At 40.7% G+C, this 22,913-nt stretch overlaps 1 protein-coding gene across 2 annotated transcripts in view; it reads right to left on the bottom strand.

Moving 5' to 3' along the window:
• The window catches only part of Sestd1 (SEC14 and spectrin domain containing 1), a 136,493-nt gene extending 120,255 nt beyond the window's left edge, over window positions 1–16,238 (bottom strand). For both annotated transcript variants that reach the window (XM_010636781.3, XM_010636782.3), the window contains exons 1-2: window positions 16,183–16,238; window positions 1,977–2,070 (exon numbers count right to left, since the gene is read on the bottom strand). The gene's annotated coding sequence lies outside the window, so the exon portion shown is untranslated. The remainder of the gene's footprint in view (window positions 1–1,976; window positions 2,071–16,182) is intronic.
• Between the last annotated feature and the right edge of the window lie 6,675 nt (window positions 16,239–22,913).

The raw sequence follows: 22,913 nt of genomic DNA, 5'->3' as shown, positions 1-22,913 counted from the left end.
ACCAAGCAATGTGTTCTGCTCTGGACTCTTCAAACCTGAGGTCAGGACTGAAGTGACCTTCCTAGTTTCAATTCTCTGGTGGTCAAAAATGGTTCTCTTGTTTATCCACATGAAAAAGAAAAAAAAAACAAACTATGTTCTTGGACAAATAGGGACAAACCACCCTTAAAAATAAACTCCACCCATCACCCAGCTCCTTCCGTTGTGTCAGTCTTCCCTCTGCACTGGTGAGGTATGTAGAACATCCGTCATTACAGCTGAATGGGAGCCCATGAGAAGTCCCGGTGCATAAAGTCGTAGGAGGCACTAGCAACACAGAGGCAAGAATTGATTTGGTTGTGGGATGAAGTAGAAAAGGAGAAGAATTGCCTTTTGTATCAATCCAACTTTTCCTCTCCTTCTGAATAAAACATTACTATGTAACAAAAGGGCCTTTAAACAATTTCTTTCTTTTCTTATGTTGGCAGTGTGACAAACACAGATTGTGTCATCCTGGGTTACAGCCACTTCTGAGGGTGTGGAGTTACTTGGTTCTGGCACAGTGTATCAGGGAACTCAAAACATGCGACACAAGCTAGGTTTGTGCCTCCTTAATTTTTATATGAAATTTAAGGGCAGAAAAGAATGAGAAATGTGTTTGTTTCTCTTTGGAAACCTGAAGAAAAGCCTCAGAATAGCCCTACTTGACTGTTTTATTCTGAGCTTTAATTTTCTGTGGGGAAAAAGCTTCAAGTAAACTAGTAATATATTCTATTATCATTCCCAATGATGAAAAAAATTTTAACCTAGACTTCACCATGTAAAATATAGGAGTGAAGTGCAGCTGAGCTGTTCCTGTTGCTTAGCACCCACCTGATAAATGATCCTGGGTATCTTGTCCAAAGATACTATGCCTAGCTGCACAGGAAGGACAATATCTTATTCTAAAAACCTTTGAAGATTCTGTGTTCAGGACCAGCTTTATCCAGGAACATATACTGTTCTAATGTCATACAATTATTATAGACAGGGTTGGGGGTTTAGATCAGTGGTTCTGCTGCCTGCCTTGCAAGCACAAGGACCCAAGTTCTATCCCTGGTACCAAAAAGGAAAAAAGGAAGAAAAAAACAATTATTATAGACAGCTAAGTTAGGTAAAAATATTACAGGCAGCCAGCCAGGGCTGGCCTTCCAAGAAAGTCAGTGCAGAGGATGAGAACACATTCCAGCTGTGGCTGGAGATACACCTGTTAAAGGCCAGGTCTCCAGATACAGACAAAATGACCAGGCCTACCTACCTCCCAGCAGATAAGATAATAACACTTGGTCTACTGAAGTCTAGCTAGACATCAGTCATCCAGGTGGGTGACCAAGATCACCTAATCCATTCCTTCCTAAAAAAAAAGTCTTTCTTCTTTCCACGTGCACTTACTATACGAGCTGCTTCCCCATTGGATCAATATTACCTAAACAGCTATGCTTATAACTTTATTGGTTGGTACCCACGTTGTAGCTACCTCATGATTTTGTACCCACCTCATGACTTTGCTCTGTAAAACTTCCTTTGAGAATTAGACTCTCTGACAACCCACTTTTGGATCTCTCTCCCCATCTCTCAGGAGCTATCTCTGTCAATAAACATCTCCTACTCTTAACCTCCATTGTTTCTTGGAATTCATTCTTTGATTTTTGGGGAACACAAACTTGGCATATTGGACAACTAACAGGTTGAGAGTCATTTATTTCCACTATATCACAATGGCCAAGTTTTAAACACTTTACTTGGAAAAAATTAGAGAAGAAGCCTAGGAAAGGACATTCAATGACTTATTTGTATATGGAAGCAAAAATAGAGGCCACCCCTGAATCTGAGACCTGGGGACAAAACAAGGAGGTCACAAGTTTGCTTTCAGTCTCATTGGGAGACAGAAATCCAAACACACAGAATGCAATCTGATCCAGACTAGAGTTGTAATTAAACTCCACACAAAATCTTACCTGGACCCAGAGGTGAGTCACTACCAGGTGTCTAGCGAAGGGTTCACAGAGGGTTTGAACTTGAATTGATTCTGAATGGAGTCTGTTATCTAGACTGAGAAAAGGGGAAAAAAGTAAGAGAGTGGATACAGTGGCCAAGAGTTACTGAAGAATGTGTGATCCGGAAGAAAGTTCTGTATATTCTTGCTGTGGTTGCAGGACCAAAAGATCCTTTTAGACCCAGGGTGGAGAAGCCAACGGCTTTCAGAGGGCAAGAAGAAAGTGTGATTGGAGTCACACATGTTTTGGGGCAAAATGTATTTGCTGCAAGCGCTGGAGCTGACAGCTCACTCAAGGCAAGTCTTCAACAATATCGCACAAATTATACTTCCCCTGTAATGTTTGAGGTTGTCCCTTTCTTTGTACTCTTTCCTATAATGAGGATTCACAATCAGTTCTTCATTCACTCAGCAAATGTTTACTGAGTGCCTCCTATGGGTGAATTATTGTATCGAGAACTGAGAATGGTATAGTAAATTAAACAAAAAATCTTACCATCATGGAGCTGATACTGCAGTGAAGGGGACATGGGAAAATACACAAAGGAGTCAACTGTGGAGTTGCTGGCTAACAGAGGAGAAACAGAGCGGGGAGATCTGTTAGAAAATGGTAGAGGGATTGAACTGTGATTAGTGGGATCTGAAAGGCCTGGGCAAGAAGGGAACCACTGAGCAAAGTCTGGGAGGAAGCGATGGGATGGTCATCAGTGAGAACAGCAAAGCCAACAGAAGAAACCAATGAAAGGGAGAGGTGACCTGCATTGCCGGGGCAGGAGGTAGAAGGAACGGGGTGACCCTGGTGACTGGTGACTTTGCGCTTCCCAAGTTGAAAAGTTTGACTAGTTAGGGGCAGAAGAGTGAGATGTGGGATTTGTGTTTTTAAAGACTCACTCCAGCTGTTATTTATAGCCAGAATGAATGCTTTGAGTAAAGGTAGAAACAAAGAGACCCCTGAGAGGTGAGAGCTACTACTCCGGAAAGACATGGTGGCAATTATGGTCGTGACAGGTTCGTAGGAAGTGGCTGGATTCTAGTTGTATGTTAAAAGGAGAACACCAGCATTTCCTGGTAGATTGCATGGGGGATGTCAGAGGGAGAGAAAAAAAATGAATCCAGGGATAACGCTGAAGTTTGGGAGCTGAGAAATTAGAATGATATCCTGTGTATTATGCAGAAGATGGTAAGGAGGAAGAGTCTGAGAGAGAAAAGGAGCTCAATGACCTGGTTTTAGAAATGTCACCCTCGCGATGTCTAACAGCAAGCATAAACTTAGCAGGATATATGAATCTGGTAGCAAATAAAGAGGTTTGGATTGAAAATTATCCTAATCTGTTGGTGTATATAACATTAAAACTATGATACTCAGTGTGATGAGCAAGAGCAAGTGTCTCAAGACAGCTCCATAACATGCCGATACTTAGTGGTTGAGAAAATGAGTAGGAGTTGGCAAAGGAGGCTGAGAAGGAGCAACCAGTGAGACTGGAGAAAACCTGGGAGGGTGTGTTCTTGTAAAAACTATGAAAAGAGGTTCCAAGAAAAGGCAGTGATCAACCTGGTTAAATCTACGAACATAACAAGTGATTTGTCAAGGTTCTCTAGAGAAGCAAAACCAGTAGGATGCATATGTTTCTGCAAAGACATTTATTTTAAGAATTGGCTCATGTGGGTGGCTGAAAAATCTGATAGTGCAGTTCAAGTGTATAGGCCCTCTACAGACCACAGAATTTCTTTTTGTTTGGGAACATGGACTTGCGTTCCTTTTAGGCCTATGACTGAGTGAATGAAGTCACTTTGTGGAGGTCAATCTGTTTCACCAAAGTGCAAACAAAGTTCACCTTCACACAAACAGCTAGAATAATGTTTGACCAAATATCTGGCCACCATGGGCCAGCTAAGTTGACACATAAAATTAACCATTACAATAAGTACTTTCAGGCCGAGAAGTGACATTGCCATTTCACAGCATGGAGGTTATTGGTGAGCTTAGGAAGTGTAGTTTTGATGAAATGATGGGAGGGGAAAGTGTGACTGGAGGGATTCATAAGAAAATAGGAGGAAAGTCTCTTCTACAAAACAAAAATACCATGCATTTATAAGTTCACAGGACATAGGGGAATGAAAATGAAACCGTGAGTCATGAGCCCCGAGGGCAAGGTGACCTTAGTGCCAGTTGTACTCAGAAAAGGAGGGGAGCCTGGGGCAATTGTGGGAGACTCTTGGAGAACAAGATCTCACAAAGCCAGGAAACCAGAACAGGGTCACAGTGGTGCTGGGTGATTAGGGGTGCGTATGGCTCCATACAGAAAATGAAGTTTCACAGAAGCATACCCTTAATTTAGGTCTCCAGGATTCCCACAGATTAATATCAACTAAATATGGGTGCATAATCAATAGCTATAAGAACAGAAGCAGGCAAATTCATGAGAGTATCGGAAAGATCGGATTTAGTTCTCTAGGAGTTTCAAATAATGTAGTTATCAATGAATATTAAAGTTATTATGAAAAAACTTTAAAGAAATAAAAGATAGAAACACAAAAGAAGCAAGCAATAAGAAATTCTCCTCTGAGAGCAGATGAATTTGTAAATAATCCAGATAAAGCATTTGGAAATAAAAAATAGAATTGTTCCATTAAAAAAAACTCAGTTGATTGGTTAAAACACATATTAGGGCCGGGCGTGGTGGTGCATGCCTGTAATCCCAGCACTTGGGGAGGCTGAGGCAGGAGGATCACTGTGAGTTTGAGACAAGTGTGGGCTACATAGTTCCAGGTCAGTCTCAACTACACAGTGAGCCCGACTCAAAAAAACAAAACAAAACAAAACCACATATTAGGCATAGCTAGGTAAACATATTAGTGAATTAGAGGACATAACTGAAGAAATGATACAAAACACAGCATAGAAGATAAGCAGATGGAATACATATAAGATTAAGAAATAGGGAAATAGTCACACCAGATTACTAGGAGGAGATGGAGAAAGTCTATTTGCTCTACAAACCAAGCACAAGGCAGCCCAATGATATGATTTCCAGGGCCTGCACACACTGGCCCTGAGCCAGTGTTCCTGGGTTCCACCAAATCTGAGGTTGATCTGGGGGCCAGATGGGTCCAGGAGCTTCCCCAAAGAGAGGATAGGGACCTCAGCTCACCCTAGCCACAGGGTAGGTTGTGGGTTCTGTGACTTCTGTCACACTAAGAGAATTTTTAGGATCTGTCCGTGAGAGGCATAGTGGGGTTTACTAGGCAGCACTGTGAAGTGTCCACAGAGAGAATAGAGAGGGGCCCTCAAGAGAGAGGTGCTCTGTGGTCTGGGTCTTGGGGTGTCCTCAAAATGGGTGGGCTTGGATGTTATTCCTGTGTTCGTGAGATACTCATTTAGTGGGCCAAGTTAGAAAAACCATTTGTGTGCATTTCAGGTTGTGGCCACCGAACAGGGCTGCTTTCTCAGGATGGAGGCCTGGAGGGGAAGGGCAACTTACAGGTGAAAAGTGTGGGCCTGAGCCCGATTCATAGGTTTGTCGACTCTGGAAGACCTTTTGGGATCTTTTTTTTTTTTTTTTTTGGTACCAGGGATTGAACTCGGGTCCTTGCGCTTGCGAGGCAGGCCACCAAACCGCTGAGCTAAATCCCCGGCCCCCTTTTGGGATCTTTATTGAATGAGTTTCCTGGAAGGGGAAAAGGAACTGGAGTAACTACCATTGTTTTCTTAAAATTACAATTTGTCTTTTCTCCTTTACACCTATCTCTATTTACTTTTTTTTTTTTTTAATTCTATTTCAGTCTGATTAGTACCTCCTCCCTTGAGGGATGGTGAGCAAATGATACAACCTGCAGAAGTTCCCCTGCAGGTTACCAACAATAAACCTAAGGTGTGAACCATGGGCCACTTACATACTTGGTTTTATGTTTTGCTCCTGGGGATTGACAGGGTTTCCCCACTCAGATACTTCTCTAGCCTTCTTTTTCTTTCCTTCTTTCTCCCCTCTTTTTTTTGATTCTTTTCCAATTTTTTTCAATATAGGGCAATTATGGCAAATCTATGGCACCTGTGTTATTATTTTAAGACAAAAAATGTTAACGTAGAGTTGTTTTTTCTAGACTAAAACCTCAATATTCGGTTTTCACGCATTGTTGGCATTTGTGATATACAAGTGTGTGTTGGGTTGGAGTTTGGCACTTAGTCTCTAAAAGGTTCCCCATTTCTGATACAGAGGGTCTGACTAAGTCACAAAGTTTTCTAGGCTAGTCTTGAACTTGAGATCCTCCTGGCTCAGCCTCCCAGAGTGCTGGGATGACAAACATGTGCCACCACACCCAGCTAAAATGTGCATTTTTAAAATGGGACAACATGGGCCACAGATTTAGCTCAGTGGTGTTGCACTTGCTTCACACGTGCAAGGTCCAGAGTTTGATCCCTGGTAACAAATAAATAAATAAATAAATAAAATAGGAAGACAGGGGTGCATACCTCTATCCACTTTGGAGGCTGAGGCAGGAGAATTGCAATTTTAATGCCAGCCTGAGGAATTTAGTGAGACCCTGTCTATAAATAAACAAACAAAATCAAACAAACAAACAAATAAATGTCTTTAGAAAAGTCTGACAACGTAGTTCAGTGCTCCTTGGATTAAATTCTCAGTATCAAGAAAAAACAAATCTACCTATAAACCTTACCATGTGACATCAGCAGTGTCCTGTGAGTTGGTTATTTTTTTCTTTTGTGTCTACAAATATATTTGTTTTATGTATTTATAACAACAAAAAAAAAAACAACTACCTATAACCCTTACCATGTGACATCGGCAGTGTCCTGTGAGTTGGTTATTTTTTTCTTTTGTGTCTACAAATATATTTGTTTTATGTATTTATAACAACAAAAATTCAAAGAAGTTTTTCAAGCCATTATCTTCTTCCTCCCATTCAGTGACAGATTCCTTGGGGGAGTGGCGTGTAGACTTGAAATGAGTATTTGTTTATTATTCATTCATTATTTGCTGCTTCTCCACTAAATTAATTGAAATAGTCTTTTCAGAGTTAACAATGACCACTCAATTATCATGTGCAATGATTTCCCTTCTTCTCTTCTCTCTTTACATACTTGATACTATTAACTACTCAGTCCTTTTTGCCTTTGGTCAACAAACATTTATTAAGTTTTTTACTGTTCTGTAAAGTAGGCCCTGCTGATAAGAAGATTCATCTGCTGAAGTCAAGTGCTTGGCAGTCTACTTACCAAAGAAGACGTGTACAACTAAGGAAAATAAAGCACTAAAGAAGAAAGTAAAACTACAAACAAAGGAGTCATTACTTCTACAAGCAGCTTTAGAGTTGAGTTTCCTTGATATTGTAGGTTGGTGGACCAGAGCTGGCCACGGAATCACTTGAGGCAGAGGAAGCACATTGGCACAGGTATGGGGCATAGACTTTCCAGGGTATTGAGTGTGCAGCCACCCGTCCAAAGAGCCTGAAATGTATGCACCAAGGTGGCCACCAAAGCTAGAATGAAAATCAATGCAAGACAGGGAAAGAACCAGAACCCACTGATGCAAGGACTTTGGATTTTTATCTTGCAGGTACTAAAAAAGATACTAACTGGTTCTCCTTTAAATATATTCATAATTTAGAAATAATATTTTTACAGTAATCTGGAGGCTGAATTGGGAGGCTATAGTGATATAGGGGAAAGAAATATGACTGTCAACCTGCTAGACATCAGGTATGCTGAGCTGCTATTCCCTAAAGTTGAAGAATGAATTCTAAGGAATAATGGAAGTTAAGAGTAGGGAAATTGTATTTGGAGAGATAAGCTCCTGAGAGATGGGAGGGAACCTGAAAGTGGGTTGCCAATGAGCGCACTCCTAAAAGGAAGTTTTACAGAGCAAAATCACAAGATGGATACAAAATCATGAGGTGGGTACAATGTGGGTCAGAACTATGATCAAATAAGATTAGCCGCTTAGGTAATGTTGATCCAGTGGGGAACAGGTCATGTAGCAAGGGTACATGGAAAGGACAAGAACCTTTTTAGGAAGGGATGAATTAGAAAGTCTTGGTCATCCACTTGGGTGACTGATGTCTACTTAGACATTAGTGGACCAGGTGGAACTACTTATCCTCTGGGGAGGTAGGTAGGCCTTGTCATTCTGTCTTTATCTTGAGGCCTGGCCTTTGACAGATGTGCCTCCAGCCACAGTTAGAAGGTGTTCTGGTCCTCTGCACTGACTCTTGAGAGCCTAGACCTGTCTGACTGACTGCCTATAATATTTTTACCTATCGTAGCTGTCTATAATAATAGCACTGGTGGTATGGGACCAATTAAGGAACCTTGGGTATTGAGAGTGTGAGGATCTGAATTCAAAGGGGGAAGCCAGGTGTGAGAGACGTGACTTGAGTGGGTGATGGTCCACTTATCAGGAACAAAGTATGCAAGGCAGAGGGACAGGATTTGGGTAGATTGTCTCAGAGATTAAGGGTGTGGGCTAGGTAGGTATCCCCAAAGCAGTCTATCTCGATTGATGATCATTCCTTTTGATTTCTTGCTTTTGATGTTTTATATTTATTGTTTTCCTCAATATAAAATATGTATCTTTTCATTGAATTATTTGGAATATCTTGAAAATATAAAGAAAATATCTCATAATGTAGCTATTTTAGAGTCTTTAAAATATGATCGTGCATTTATGCCCACTTTTAGAAAATTGTTTCATATGTCACATAGGTTATATCCTGAGGTACGACTTTTACCTTCTCTGGTCTCATGTTTTAATCTGTATAGTAAGAATAACAATCGTAACTGTCTGTTACAATTTTAAAGATTACTTGAAATGTCTTGGGATAGCGTCTGGTATACAATATGGCTCTTTAGCAACTATAATTATATCAAGCAACTGGAAGGACGTGTATTTCCTGAGCACATACAATAAAATGGAGAAATATTTATTGAACTAATGTCCTTAAAATCAAGGTAAAATGGAACCTGTCTGATGATGGCCAAGTATAAAAGGGAAGTGACTTTTTTGAAGGCCACATGTAAGGACTTGGGTAGGTAAAAAGACAACACAATGTCTGGAGTGGAAGAAAATGACAAATTCCCAAACTGGGCAATTGTTTGTATTGCCAAAGTAATGTAAAACTCCAATATTTAGTAATTCTTTCTTAAGGAATGATCACCCGGTAGCTTATGTAGTATCTGATAATTTTGTTTAAATCACCGGTTGAGTCCAGATGTCTGGTTGTAAAACTATATATAGATCTATGAGATTTAAATATGACTGTAGAAATTAAAACCTGTTCATTACTGGTGGGCATTACTGGATTTAATATGTTAAAAAACACTTACATGATTTAGTACAATAGAAGGTAATCCTCTGTTTATTTTAGCTTCACTCATTTATTCAATGAAAACTGGTTGAGCATCACAAATGTGCTTCATGCTGCACATTACTGGATTCTACTAGCTGATGTACGCATGAGCATGTGCATTTGAATATGAATTGTATATGAATATGAAATATTCTATAAAGAGCGCAAACACTTTACATACATATGTGAGGAGAGAATACACAGCTTTTATTTCCATTTAAATATGTTTAAAAAGCAACCTTCCTCTTTCTAGTTGTGAAACTTGCTCACATCTATTAATGCCTGTAGCCAGCTCTTAGGCGCAGCATAGATATCAATTCCATCGGATAGATAAAGATTAATTTTTTTCAGTACCAGGAATCAAACTTAGGACCTTGCATGGCCTGAGAAATATGTCAATGCTCTGGAGATTAAGGGATTTATTGGAGGTTGTAAAATTGTATAGTGAGCCCCAGAGATGGGTTTCTACCACTGTCCACTTGTTAAAATTAAATCTATGTGGAAGATATATTCACAAGTTGCTTTTTATTTAGAACCTCAAGCTATAGGACTGATTCCTTCCAGAGTTTGGTGTTGAAGGACTGTCAGCTGATGGATGTGCTTTTCGTAAGAGATGGGATCAGGAGGGTTCTGATCTCTTTAATGTATTAATCTACTCACAGGTTCTTCATCTGAAAGGTTGAAAGGTGGTAGAAACTCTAGGAGGTTGCGTATGGTTGAAGAAAATAGGCTCCTTGGGGCATGACTTGGTAGGGTATATCTTATCCCTAGTCCTTGCCTTCTTGTGTCTTTCTTTGGTCCTCTCCTCTCCTCTTTCCCCCCATCTTTCCTTTTCTCCCACCGCAGCCACCATGAGGTGAGTAGCTTTTCTTTACCAGTCTTTCACCCTGATATTTTTGCCTTGCCTCAGGCCTAAAGCCATGTATCCAGCTGATCATGTACTGAAACTTCCAAACCATGAGCCAAAGTACATCCCTCCTCCTGTAGATTGTTATTCTCAGGTATTTTGTCACAGTGACAGGAAGCTGAGTAACACAGAAAATTGGTTCTGAGAAGTGGAATTGTTGCTGTGATCATACCTGACTGGGTGGCTCAGTTGCCTTTGAAAATGGTTTGTGGAAGAAGTTCGGAAATATTTGGAGAAGCAGGTTAGAGAAAGAGTAGAATGTTGTAAGAGTTTAATGAATGATTCTGATGTGAGAGCAAAAGACCAGAATGCTGATGGGAAGGTGGACAGTACAGGCTGTGCTCATGAGATCTCAGATGGGAATGAAGACTCTACTGGGTTCTTATTACATCTGGCAAAGAGCTTGTTCACATTTTTTCTACGGCCTGAGACTATGGGAAGTTAAATTTAAAGACAATGGGCTAATTAACTTGCAGAAGAAATTTCAAGGCACCTCAGGCTGTGGCATAGGTATCGTTGGCTGTTTTTAGTCAGATTTACAGTGAGAATAAAGAGCAAAAAGAATATAAAGCTTTGGAAAAGGAGTTTGGCCAGAAAAGAAGTATATTTAACGTTGGGGCAAAAGGGAGTGTAGTTGCTGAAGAGATTGCTGCCATTAAAAAGAAGCCAAGCTCAGGGACGAGGGGAAAAAATGAGAACCAAGACCTGTCATGTAAAGGTACAAGATCCCAATAATGAATGTAACTGTACTGTATACCTAAAATGTACCAATAAACTCAATGAGAAAAAAAAATTTTAAGTAAAAAATAAAAAGAAGCCAAGCCAAAGACTTTCTGAATAGAATTTCAATAACATCAAGAATCAACAAATGAGAGCACATTAATTTACAAAGCTTCTGCATGGCAAAAGAAATAATCAACAGAGTAAAAAAACCTAGAGAATGGGAGAAAAACTTTGCTAGCTACTCTTCTGATAGATTAATATGACTAGAATATACAAAAAACTCAGAAAAGTTGATGCCAAAACATAACCCAATCAGGGCTGAGGATTTAGCTCAGTGGCGCCTCTGCCTGCCTTGCAAGCGCTAGGTCCTGAGTTTGATCCCCAGTACCACGAAAACCCCAAAAACAAAAAACAATCCAATCAATAAATAAGCAAATGAATTGAATAGATACTTCCCAAAAGAAGAAGTATAAGTAGCCAAAAAGTATACGAAAAAATGTTTGACAACTTTGTCCATTAGGGAAATGCAAATCAAAACTACTTTGAAATTTCATCTAACTTCCATCAGAATGGCTATCATCAAGAATTGAAAAAAAAAAATCCAGACTGCTAGCAAAGATGTTGGGTTGAGGGCACAAGGAAACCTCCTACATTGTTGAGGGGAGTGTAATCCTAGTTCAATCACTCTGGAAAGCAGGTTGGAGATTCTCAAAACACTAAAAATTGAGATGCTACTTCATCTAGCTACTCCACTCCTGGGTAAAAAAATTAAAGTCAGCATATTATTGTGATACATATAGACCCATGTTTTGGAGGTGCAACTAACAACAGCTAAGTTGTGGAAACAGCCTAGATGACAAATGAGCAGATGAATTGATAAAGACAAGTGGTATATACACATAACGGAATATTATTCAGCCAGAGAAATAATGAAATCGTGTCAATTGCAAGAAAATGGATAGAACTGGAGACCATCAAGTGAAGTGAAATAAGTTAAAAAGTTTAATTGAGCACAGGGGCACATGTATGTAATCCCAGAACTTGGGAGGCTGAGCCAGCAGGACCTCAAGGTTGAATCCTGCCTGGGCAATGTAGTGTGACCCTCTCTGGAAGTAGAGAATAAAAAGGGCTAAGAATGTAGCTCAGGGAGGAGGCTCTGTGTTCCATTCCCAGCAGTGTACTGGAAGAAAGAAAAGAAAAGGGAGAGAAAGGAAGGGAACAGAAGAAGATCGTATGTTTAATAGGAGACAGACATAAATGAGAGAAGACAGGGAATGTAGTATTCTGGAGACAGAGAAGCGGATCCAGGAGGGGAGTAAGGGCGGGTGAAATTGAAAATGATCACGATATGTTACATGCATGTACCAGTTTCAAGAAACAAAACTCATTATTCTGAATTCCTAATATTCACTAATAAAACAAAAAGAAAAAAATGGAAAAGGCATTAAGAAAACAGCCCCCTGAAAAAAGCACTTTGCACTGAAACATTAAGAAAATGCTTTGAGGGCAACTCAGAAATTATCCAGCCTTTGCCCACAGTAGGCTCATGGGTATAGAAGGGTAAACTTTTCTTTTTCTTTTCTTTTTTTAAGAACTTGCTTTGAGAAGAGAGCCACCAGGGACCCCTGATCACACAGGAGAGTTGTTGGTGTGAGTCTGTGCTGAAAATTCATACATCCTTAGGACTCATGTCACCGAGGTCCAAAGGAGACCTAGCACAACCAAGGTCTGAAGGAGACCAGCTTGCTCGCTGGCTGCAGACCTTCGGGGTCACCCGCATGGTGCTGGTTTGGAAGGTCTGCAAAATGCAAGTGATGGAGCACTGTGGAGGCTTCCACTGAGATTTCAGAGGAAGTCCTGGCAGGCCAGGCAGTGCGAGACAGGGTTGAGATTCCCTGTGGACAGCCTGTGACGATGGCAATGCATGGAGCTGGGACAGGAATGCTGAAGCCACAATGGAGACCCCAGGAAGTTAGAGAAGCCGGGAGCGTGGAACATCTGCCAAGGAAAGCTGCAGGCACTGAGTGGAATCAGCCCAAGAGAAACACCACACAAGCTGAAAACGAAGGAGGGAGGAGCAGGGCTGCTCAAGCCCTTTTCACAGCACAACGCCATGTACCCGGCGTGCTGCTACAGGATTTAAGGTCTGCCTTGCTAGGTTTCAGTATTGCTTTGCTCCCATCCCTTCTATTTCCTCATTCTGCCCTTTTGGAAAGGGAATGCTTCCTCTGTGGCCTTGGATCTTGAGTGTATGTAACTTGTTTTGGGGGATTTTACAGGAAAAGTTTGCCTGAAGTCTCAGAGAAGCCTGTAGACTTGGCCCTTTAACCATGCCAGAATCATTGAAACTTTGGGGGAAGGAATTAGTGCACTTTTGGTTGTACTTAGGAGAGCCATATCACCTTGTTATTTTATTTATCTGGAGATTAACTTTGGTTTAAGGAGATGGGTTTGATATCAAGCGGACAAGGGTTGGACTTGTGACAGTTAATCTCGACTGTCCACTTGACTGGTTCAAGAGACGGCTATGATGAGTAAAGCGACTTCCATCTGTGTCTGTGAAGGTGTGGCTCACCACTGGCCTGTGAGCCAGTATGTGTGCGGACAGCAAACATTTAGTGCAAAATTCTTTATATAATTTACATCCTTTTCCAATGACAGATGTCACTGAGCCTGAGGCTGTGGCCGAGGCCATGACTGAACAAGACTGATAAGTGGGGAAAGCCCCTGCAGAGTCAGTGCAGAATGGGTGTACATGTGTGTGTAGGAGCTGCCCCCTGATATGATAAGCACCTGTAAGACCCTCGTGTGTGAAGTAATGTAATGTAATAGATAGATAAGCCTGAATCAGTGCCACACAGACGAAGAACAGTATAAAAGAGAGTGCAGAAGACCAGCTCGTCACACTCGGTGACCAGGAGACCTGGTGGCCACTGGCCGCATAGGTGATCTTGCACGAGGTCACAGCCAAGACTCTGACCCAGGACATCGGGAGGCACCAGCCCTGAGTGCACCCCCAGAGGCAAGGGCACTGGCCACAGCCGACAGTGACCCACAAATCACCCTACAGACGAAGGAAGTCGCACTCCTTGGATCCGTGCAAGTACAGGGAGTGGCAACCCACGGGCGGTAGTTAGTAGAAGTGTGCATTGTGTGAATAAAAGCATTCAGATAGGCATTTAGCATCTGCCTACTCTTACTGCTATCCTTGCTCCCTGCTGCGACAACATGGAAGGAGGGTGAGTGGGGGTGGCACTTCCAATAGATGGGGCTCAGATGGAACAAGAGGAGAAGCAGAAAGAAGGCAGCCAGCACTTGTAAGCTCGATTCTGCTTGAGTGAGTGCATCTTTTGGTGCTACCATCCACTGCAGAATCGGACTGTAGCTTCTTGAGCTTTTCAGTGTATGCTTAGATCAACAAACACTCTCCTACTGCCTGCCTTGCAAGCACAAGAACCTGGGTTCGATCCCCAGTACCAACCAACAAACAAACAAACAAACAAAACCAAACACTCTCCTGGGTGCTTCCAAGCTTTGAGCTTTGGACTAGGGCTGTGTCCTTGACCTTCTTCTGAGGCTTACAGCTTCTCACACTGAGCAGCTATGGATTCTCTGGCTCTCCAGCATGCAAATAGCCATTTTGGGACTATCCAATCTCTAATCTTGTAAACTAATCTAATAATTCCCCTTTATAATTAAATATATTCTATTGATTCTGTTCCTCTAAAGAATCCTGACTGATCCACCACTGTACTTTCCACAGCTTTATAAATATGTTATAAAAGGATCTTTTTTCCAAGTCTGAATGGCTAACCCTGCATACATAGACAATAAGCACAATTAACACTTTAGTTTCTAGAAAAGCTTTAACCATATAAAATTCATATGTATTCAGAAAAAAGCTCTTGCATCAGAGGAATTTTTATGCTGAGTTTGTTTAACATTTTGAACCAAGGGACAAAGGGCATCTTTATGCACATAAGAGAGAGTGAAGCTACCACCCACTTAGCATTTTCCTACTTTTTTTTTTCAAAGTAATGTGAATTTGGAGCTCCCTGTTTACATGGAAATTCTTCAGTGAAATCTGAAAGATGAAAATGCTGGGCATAAAATGCAGCTAATACATTTCCAGGACGTCTGAACGTGGAAGTTGGCACATGTGACTAGCAAGGAGATAGTTTTCCCATCTGACGTTTCCTTATCCCCTTTACCATTACGTACAAATGTTGGTTGTGCTGGCAATGAAGATTCTTAGGTATGCTGGAGCAAGCCATTTATTACTGAACATTTTTCAATAACATTGCTCACAGAAGGCTAGAATAAAAGCAATCCTTCAGGGCAGGAACTTTCTTTTCATTGTTGCTCTTTGGTGTGCCTACTTTTATTTAAAACAATGAGAGTGCCAGTAACACGAAGGAATTTGTGATTTAGCCAGGAACACTAGAACTCTGCGTCAGCCGAAGAGTTGGTCCACTACCCACATTTTCAGACACAAGGGGAAATGCCAGTTATTCAGCCAACATAAAAGTTTTAGCTGTTACAGCCGAGTTTTCCCATCCCGTGTAATAATTGCAAGGACACTCAGAAGAATACTCTGAAATCGGCAATTATGAAACTTCTGTGATTTTTCTCTGAGGAAGAAAAACTATTTCAGGATTCAGTATCTTCAAAACATCTTCAAAGACTCCACATATCTTTCAAAATTCCCTCTAAGGCCTAGGCTGAGTTCCCTAGCATACAGACCTTAAGGTGAAGAGTTGTGTCTGGACCAGGGAATGCTTTCTGGAAATACACTGGAAATGAGGGAAAGGGAGAAGCTGAACTTTAGTTGGTTATAGCTGTGGCCTCAGCCTACACATTGTGACCTCCTGTATTAGTCACTTTCCCATTGCTGGGCCAAAATACTTGACACCTCCAATTTAGAAGACAGGCTTATTTTGGCTTACAGATTCAGCCCATGCTTGGCAGGTTCCGAGCTAGAGACAGCATGGTGGAAGGGCCTGGTGGAAAAAAGCTGCTCAGACCCTGGCAGACAGGCAGCAGAGACAGGAGTCCGGAGCCAGAAATAAGAATACACCTTTCCAGGTCCTGTCCCCAGTAACCAACCTCCAACACTTCCAAACAGGAGATATTTTAGATATAAGCTGTAACATAGACACAAACACACACATACCTTCAAATGTCTGACCTCACCTGCTCTCGAGCTTGCCTGGAGTCCTGACTAATTTCTACAACTACCAGGCATGCTCCTGACTCAGGACCTTTGTTCTTCCTGTGTCTTCAACTGGAACACTGCTGAGGTGACACCTGACCTGGTCTGCTTGGGCTGGAACTAGTCTGAACTCACCCATGCATGAAATAACTAAGTATATCTAATCTTTTATAGAAAAGTACACGATTGCTGATTAGTAAGAAATATATGCTGTCCTTTAATGATTAGTTTTAAATATTTCAGGTTATAATCATTTATCATTGTTAATTATTTGGCGATTATGCTTGTAAAAGGTCAAATTGATCACAGAGCCATTTCTTCAGTAAGCAAATAGAGAGAAGATTTAAAATTAAATTGCTCCATTTGGTGGTTGATGGTAATGACCTGCTATTTTTAAATCATGTGAAATAATTTAACAGATTACTTATTTAGAGTTCACAACTTGAAAAAAATAGGCTGGAAAAAATGGGCTAATCCAATTGGCTGGCAGCATTGCTTAACGTGAAATTAATACAAGGAAGCAGCCATACCCTAAACAATAAACAGGAGCCACAGGGCAGCTGTTAAATCAAGATTCTGAAAATCTCATGTCAGAGCATTAGATCTAGTTCTATTTTCAGTGATCCATGCTTTCTTCAACAAGAAGAGCAAAAGCAGTTAGAAATACTTATTTGTGCATGAAAGAAAAGCTTTCAGAAAACATAATCGATACTCAAATGCACATTCTCATTTCCACAAAATGTAATATATATTTTGATTCTTCTTTCTCAGAACTTAGTCCAAAATAAAATCCCCTCTGCTGTATAGAGTGAAATTTGGTAACAAATGTGAAGTGGCATCTTGCAGTATATTCAAAGGACTCCTCCCCACTTTAGATTTAGTACAGAATTAATACCCCCAAACTCTTGCATCAGCTAACCCTTGATATGAACACATAATTATTCTCAAGACATGGAGAAATTTTAAAACCAAAAAAGTAGCACATTTTTCTTTCCCTTTATTTCTGACATACTTTATCCTCAAGAAATAAATGGAGTGCAAGGGACTGTAGACAGCTCAGTGGATGAATGTGTGCTTAGCATAGAGGAAGTCCTGAGTTCAAACCTTCGCACAAGGGGATGAGGGGCAGAGAAACCAACTGAACATATTGTGTACACCTTAGCTTCCTCTGACTTATGCACCATATGGTTGGTATGGTCAGTCGGAGTTGTGCTTTTGTTTGCAGAATAATAGAGGGAGCTAATCAACCCAAGTACTTTACCTGAAAGAGTCTATGCTTATAATACACAGCCCCAAGGCTCTCTGTACCAATTATGCTTATGTTTCCTAAAATATAAAAGACAGTGGTTATAGTATTGAGACTGGGGACAGGGCCTCATGCATGCTAGGCAAGTGCTGCACCACTGAGCTAATTCACAGACCTTCAATGAATATTTAGTATATCTTCGTCAAAATTCTACTAAAGGTGAAAATATTTTATTTGTACGCTTCATCAATTAGTTTGGATTCTTTTTTAAAGCTATAATATAAACTCCAACATAGATTTAAGGGATAGAAAAAAACATTTTTTAAGCAAATTAAATGAAATTGACTAAGTACTATCACTGGTTGAATTTTAGCTATTCCCTTATCTCCTGCAATTCATATGTTGAAGGTCTAACCCTCAGTGCCTTAGAAGTGACTGTATTCGATGACAGAGTCTTTAAAGAGGTGTTTAAGTTAAACTGAGGTCAATAGAAAGGGCCCTCATCCAATGTGGTGCTGACCTTATAAATCTGGATACACAGAGAGACACCAAGGACTCTGATAGACTCTAAGGGTACAGTGTGAAGGTAGCCATCTGCAAGCCATGGAGAAAAACTCAGGAGACACTCACCCTACTGTGCCTTGACCTCTTCCTCCTGGCCTCTAGAACTAAGAGAAAAGAAGTTGTGTTGGTTCAGCCACCTTTCTGTGGTATTTTTGTTATGGAAGATTGACCAGACTGATACAATGCACCTTTTCCCCCCAGTACAGGAGATCCAACTCAGGACCTTGTGCTTGCGAGGCAGCTGTGGTGCCACTGAGCTAAATATCCAGCCCATCCGAGGTACTTTTAAAATGAAGTCATTGTTAACACTAATTATCACTTAAGTCACTTTCCCATTAGTTGCTCTCTGAAATGCTGTTTAACTTCTTTACCTGTTATGTTTTATGGACCTTGGCTGGAGGGCTGAGTGAATTTTGTGGGACTAGGCTCTTCACTGAGTGCTCCTTGTTTCTTTCCTTCAGATCAGTGGGATTCTTCTCCCCTTTATATCCTGCCCTTTGTTCTACTTCAGCTCTTGAGTGCTTTTGAAATGATCCACATGCTGCAACCAGATGTCTGAGAAGGGAGAATTGTTCAGTTTTATTTTAAATGAGGGGGGCGGGGAGGCTGAAAGAGCTAGCCAGAAATAGGTGGTACCATACTTTCTGAGAAGAATTAAAATGGCATTCTTCCTTGCCTTAGAAACACATTTCTTAACATTTAACAGACTTCTAATTAAATTACCTTTTTAAAACCATTTAGTGATTTGACAGTTTCCTCCCTTGTGTGTCTCTCTTATTCTCTTCTCTTTTCTTCAGGAAAAAAGTTTTCTCATTCCACTCCCGTTTCACACCCTTCTTTTTTGTGGTGTCTTTCCATATTCCTAACCATTTTTCCTGTTAGAATCTAACATGACGAATAGTAGGCATTCAATAAGTGCTCGATTGATGAATAAATAATATCAGGATGCATACTGACATTTTCTACTTCTCCCTTGCTCCGGCTCAGGCCCCAGTCTGAGGTTCCTCCCATCTTTGGTGAAATATGGGAGAGGCACCTGGCAGTCTTCCTGTTCCCCCTGCTCCTGACAATTTATTCTCAGCACAGCAATAATGGACTCTTTAGAAACATAAGGCAAACATGTTACACCCTACTGAATGCCTGGCCACCAGCCTCCATTCCACTCAGTACCATACCATGATTTCACAATGGCCCACAGCGGGTGCACTCTCTGCCTTCCCTCATTCTTACCTGCTGCACTCTACCTTGGCCCCTGTTGCATCCCAACATCCCTTTAGTAAATTCCCATTTTAGGAACTCTGTACCACCTCTTTCCTTTTCATGAAATACCCCTGTTGTAGGCTTGTATGCATTATCCTGACAGGAAGCAGCCATCTTGAGCTGCAAACACCATACTTGCCCTGAGTAGCCCTAGTTGGTTTTTCCTGAAGTTTCTCAAGAAACGATAAGTAAAACCATTACAGTGGTATGCAGAGTTTTACAACTGGACCCTGATGCCAGGAATGTGCCTGACTCTTTGATATTAGCTTAAGATAAACCAGCTACCTCCTGGCTAGGGTGAAGTAAGTCACTTTTGTCCTGCTTAACATGTTCTCTCCAACTCCTGACCCAATTTGTAGTGGGGATCCACTTGTTCCAGGTTCTGGTGCCCTAACAATGGGATAGAATTTGAACCCAGGCAGTCTGATCATAAAACCTGTACTCATAATCATATTTTACTGCCAGCTGGAATGATTTCATTGATTTCCAAATCCATGTACTGATGGCCTCCAATACCAACATTTAATATTCTTAAAGTTGCAGTAGGAAAAATAAGGATATACATATATTTGAATGTAGTTTATGCAAACAATAAGCTACAGAGTCTGGTTTTGATGGGAATATAATTAAATGTCTTATTTGAAAAATTCCTTTTATTTGGCCTCAAATTTTTCCCTCAGGTTGAGTTTCTTACTTTCAATTACACTTTTTCCCCTCAGAAATAGGCATGCCTAATAGCTCTGTGATATTTGACGGCCCCATTTTATATCTTGGAGTGCAGTTTTAGTGAAAAAGAAAATAAATGGAAAATACCAGAAAATAATAAATATGGAATAAATTTATGTTTCTAGTATTTAATTAGAAAGGCAAAATATCAGTTATTTGATAAAGTCACAAGGCAGAAAGCTATTATTTTGAGACTACGGCCATTGGAAAACTTTAGTCTTTTGTGTTCACAGTATTGGATGATTTATGTTCTCTTTTTGCATCCAAACTGTAATCTTGAGGTTGGCAGTCCCCAAGGAATAGTGGTATTTCTAAATTATGATTGCTCAACCACTTGACAGGCTTACTTGATATATAGATAGCTGACCAAAAGAAAAATGCTATGGATTGAATGTTTGTATCGCCCCAAATTCATACATTGAAATCTGAGCGCTGGTGTGTTGGTATTTGCAAGAGGGGCCTTTAGGGAGTTAATTAAGTTGGAAGAGTGAAAACCTCATGAGAGAGATGAGTGTACCTATAAGAAGTAGTCAGAGAGTTAAATAGTTTTCTTTTCATCAAGTGTGAATACAACGGGGCTCCAGTAGTCTACACATCAGAAGCGGGTCCTCCCCAGGACCCAACCACCCTAATCTCAGAACCATACACTCCAGAACTGGAGAAAGAAATCTGTGTTGTCTATAAACCATTCAGTTTATATATTTTTTTTAGTTTATATATTTTTAATAGCAACCTGAATGAAGACAGAAGACTAGGTCTAGTCTAGCTATCATTTCTCTATAAAAAGTAGTTCTTAGCCAGGGATTTAGCTCAGTGGTTCTACCACCTGCCTTGCAAGCACAAAGACCTGAGTTCGATCCCCAGTACCAAAAAAAAAAGTAGTTCTTTACTAAAATTTGCCTTATACACCTGTATGGACAAGTGGTCTCTTAGCACCTTGGAGTCCATTAGTATTGTTAGACAGTCTGCTTCTATTTTATGGAAAGAAAAGGAGCTTTCATGGAGACAAATGTTCTGTTTCCTGCCCCTCCGTGACAAGTTTATTTGGGGCTCTACTCACCTCTAATCTTCCCCATTTTTCCTGCCAGCTCTAGCATTTACTTCTCTCTCCTACATTTCCTAATCTCCATTTTCTTCGTCTCCTGTTCGTTCTCTTCAACCCCTGAGTTCCTAGTTAATAAATGAAAGAACATTTTAGCTTCCCACTTACTTGATGCTGATCTTTTGGATCATTCTGGGGTCTCTTTGGTTGGTTTCTTTCACTGCTCTCAACTTTCTGTGCCTGTAGCTCATTAAGGAGCACCATCCACTGCCTACCGGTTTAACCAAGAAATCTGGAAGTCACCCTCCACTTATTCATCTCCCTCACCCACACATCTAGTCTAACGGCATTCCCACGATACTTGCTTCAAAACGTATTTCAAACCAATGCCCGCTCCATCCTCCCTTTCATCTCCTAGTGCTAGGCCACATTCATCTCTCTTCCGGAGAGCTCCTTGCTTCTATTCTGGCTTTTGTGAGCTCTTGACTCTATAGCCCCCTTTCTATCTCCAGTATCATATTTCAGGTCCTCATCCCTTCTCCCTTGGGCCACAGCCGTGGCTTCCTGTCTACTCCCATCCTAATTTTACCACCCTATTGCTACCAGTTGGAACTTTTCAACATGTAAGATCCATAATCTTTAGCATAGCGTACAAGGCTTTTCATGAGCTGATGTCTTCTCACGTCTGCAAACCTATTTCCCCGTCTTGCTTTCTATCCAGTCACACTATACTGCATCTAATCTTGTTTGCTGTTCTCGAGACCCCAAGCCATTGTTTATCTCCTTCACTTCTATTTGTCCTTTAAAAGAGATAAAGTTTATTTCTTCTAGAAAACTTCCCCTTTGTCGCTCACAATTTAAGAAACATGGCCCTTGAGTGACTTATCAAACTTACAGTATGGACACTGCTGTGTTTCCCACATGTGCATTCACAGATTGAAAAATCTGAGAGCAGAGACTCAAAGTGTATATGGCTGGCATGGAGTGCTTACTACATATTTATCGAATAAGTTGATAGATAAATAATAGAGCTTTAAAGAAATTCAGAGAAGTACAAATATTGGGCACAAGTTAAAACAGCAACATGAAACTTAATTCTGGAAAAGATTGTGAGATGAAGGGTCAGGTAAAGGAAGAACTTTCATTTTTCGCTTTATGTGCTTAATTTAAAGAAAAGGGGCTGGCCTGCTCTATGAGGGGATGATAGCAGGGTTGTCGCACACTAGACTCCTAACTTGTTAAATTACCCCAGAACAAACCGCTTAACTGATCTGAGTCTACTTTTCACCACTTGTAAAATCAGAGGATTGGCTGGGTGAGGAAGTGCATGTCTGAAGTCCCAGCTACTCTGGCGACTGAGGCAGGAGGGTTCCAAGATCAAGGCCAGCTGAGTAACTTATTGAGATCCCGTTTCAAAACAAAAAAGGGCTGAGCTGGCGATTTAGCTCTGCGGCACTGCACCGCACCGCACCTGCCTTGCAGGCACAAGGTCCTAAATTCAATCCCTGGTACCAAATAAATAAATAAATAAATAATAACATTTTTAAAAGGTTTGAGATTGCATCTTAGTGATAGAGTGTTTGCCTAGCATGCCCAAGGCCCTAGGTTCAATCTTTAGTACTACAAACAAACAAACAAATGATAAATCAAATCAAATCAAAGGATTGGCTAAAGTACACATTCTTTTGAGATCTTTCCCAGATTTAAAATTCTGCTATTTTACAAATGGAGCCAATAAACTTTATTTTTTCTACTATTCGGATGTGAAAACAATTCCATACAACTAGTTTAATATCTCAAGGAGGTGCCATAGCAGGGTCTTAAACCTCTTTTTTTTTTTTTTTTTTTGTTCTG

Source organism: Fukomys damarensis, unplaced genomic scaffold (assembly GCF_012274545.1).
Source record: "Fukomys damarensis isolate Sample0158 unplaced genomic scaffold, DMR_v1.0_HiC HiC_scaffold_26, whole genome shotgun sequence".
NCBI classification, from domain to species: domain Eukaryota; kingdom Metazoa; phylum Chordata; class Mammalia; order Rodentia; family Bathyergidae; genus Fukomys; species Fukomys damarensis.
The sequence above is the reverse complement of the archived record's forward strand: the minus strand, read 5'-3'. Positions and strand labels throughout refer to the sequence as shown.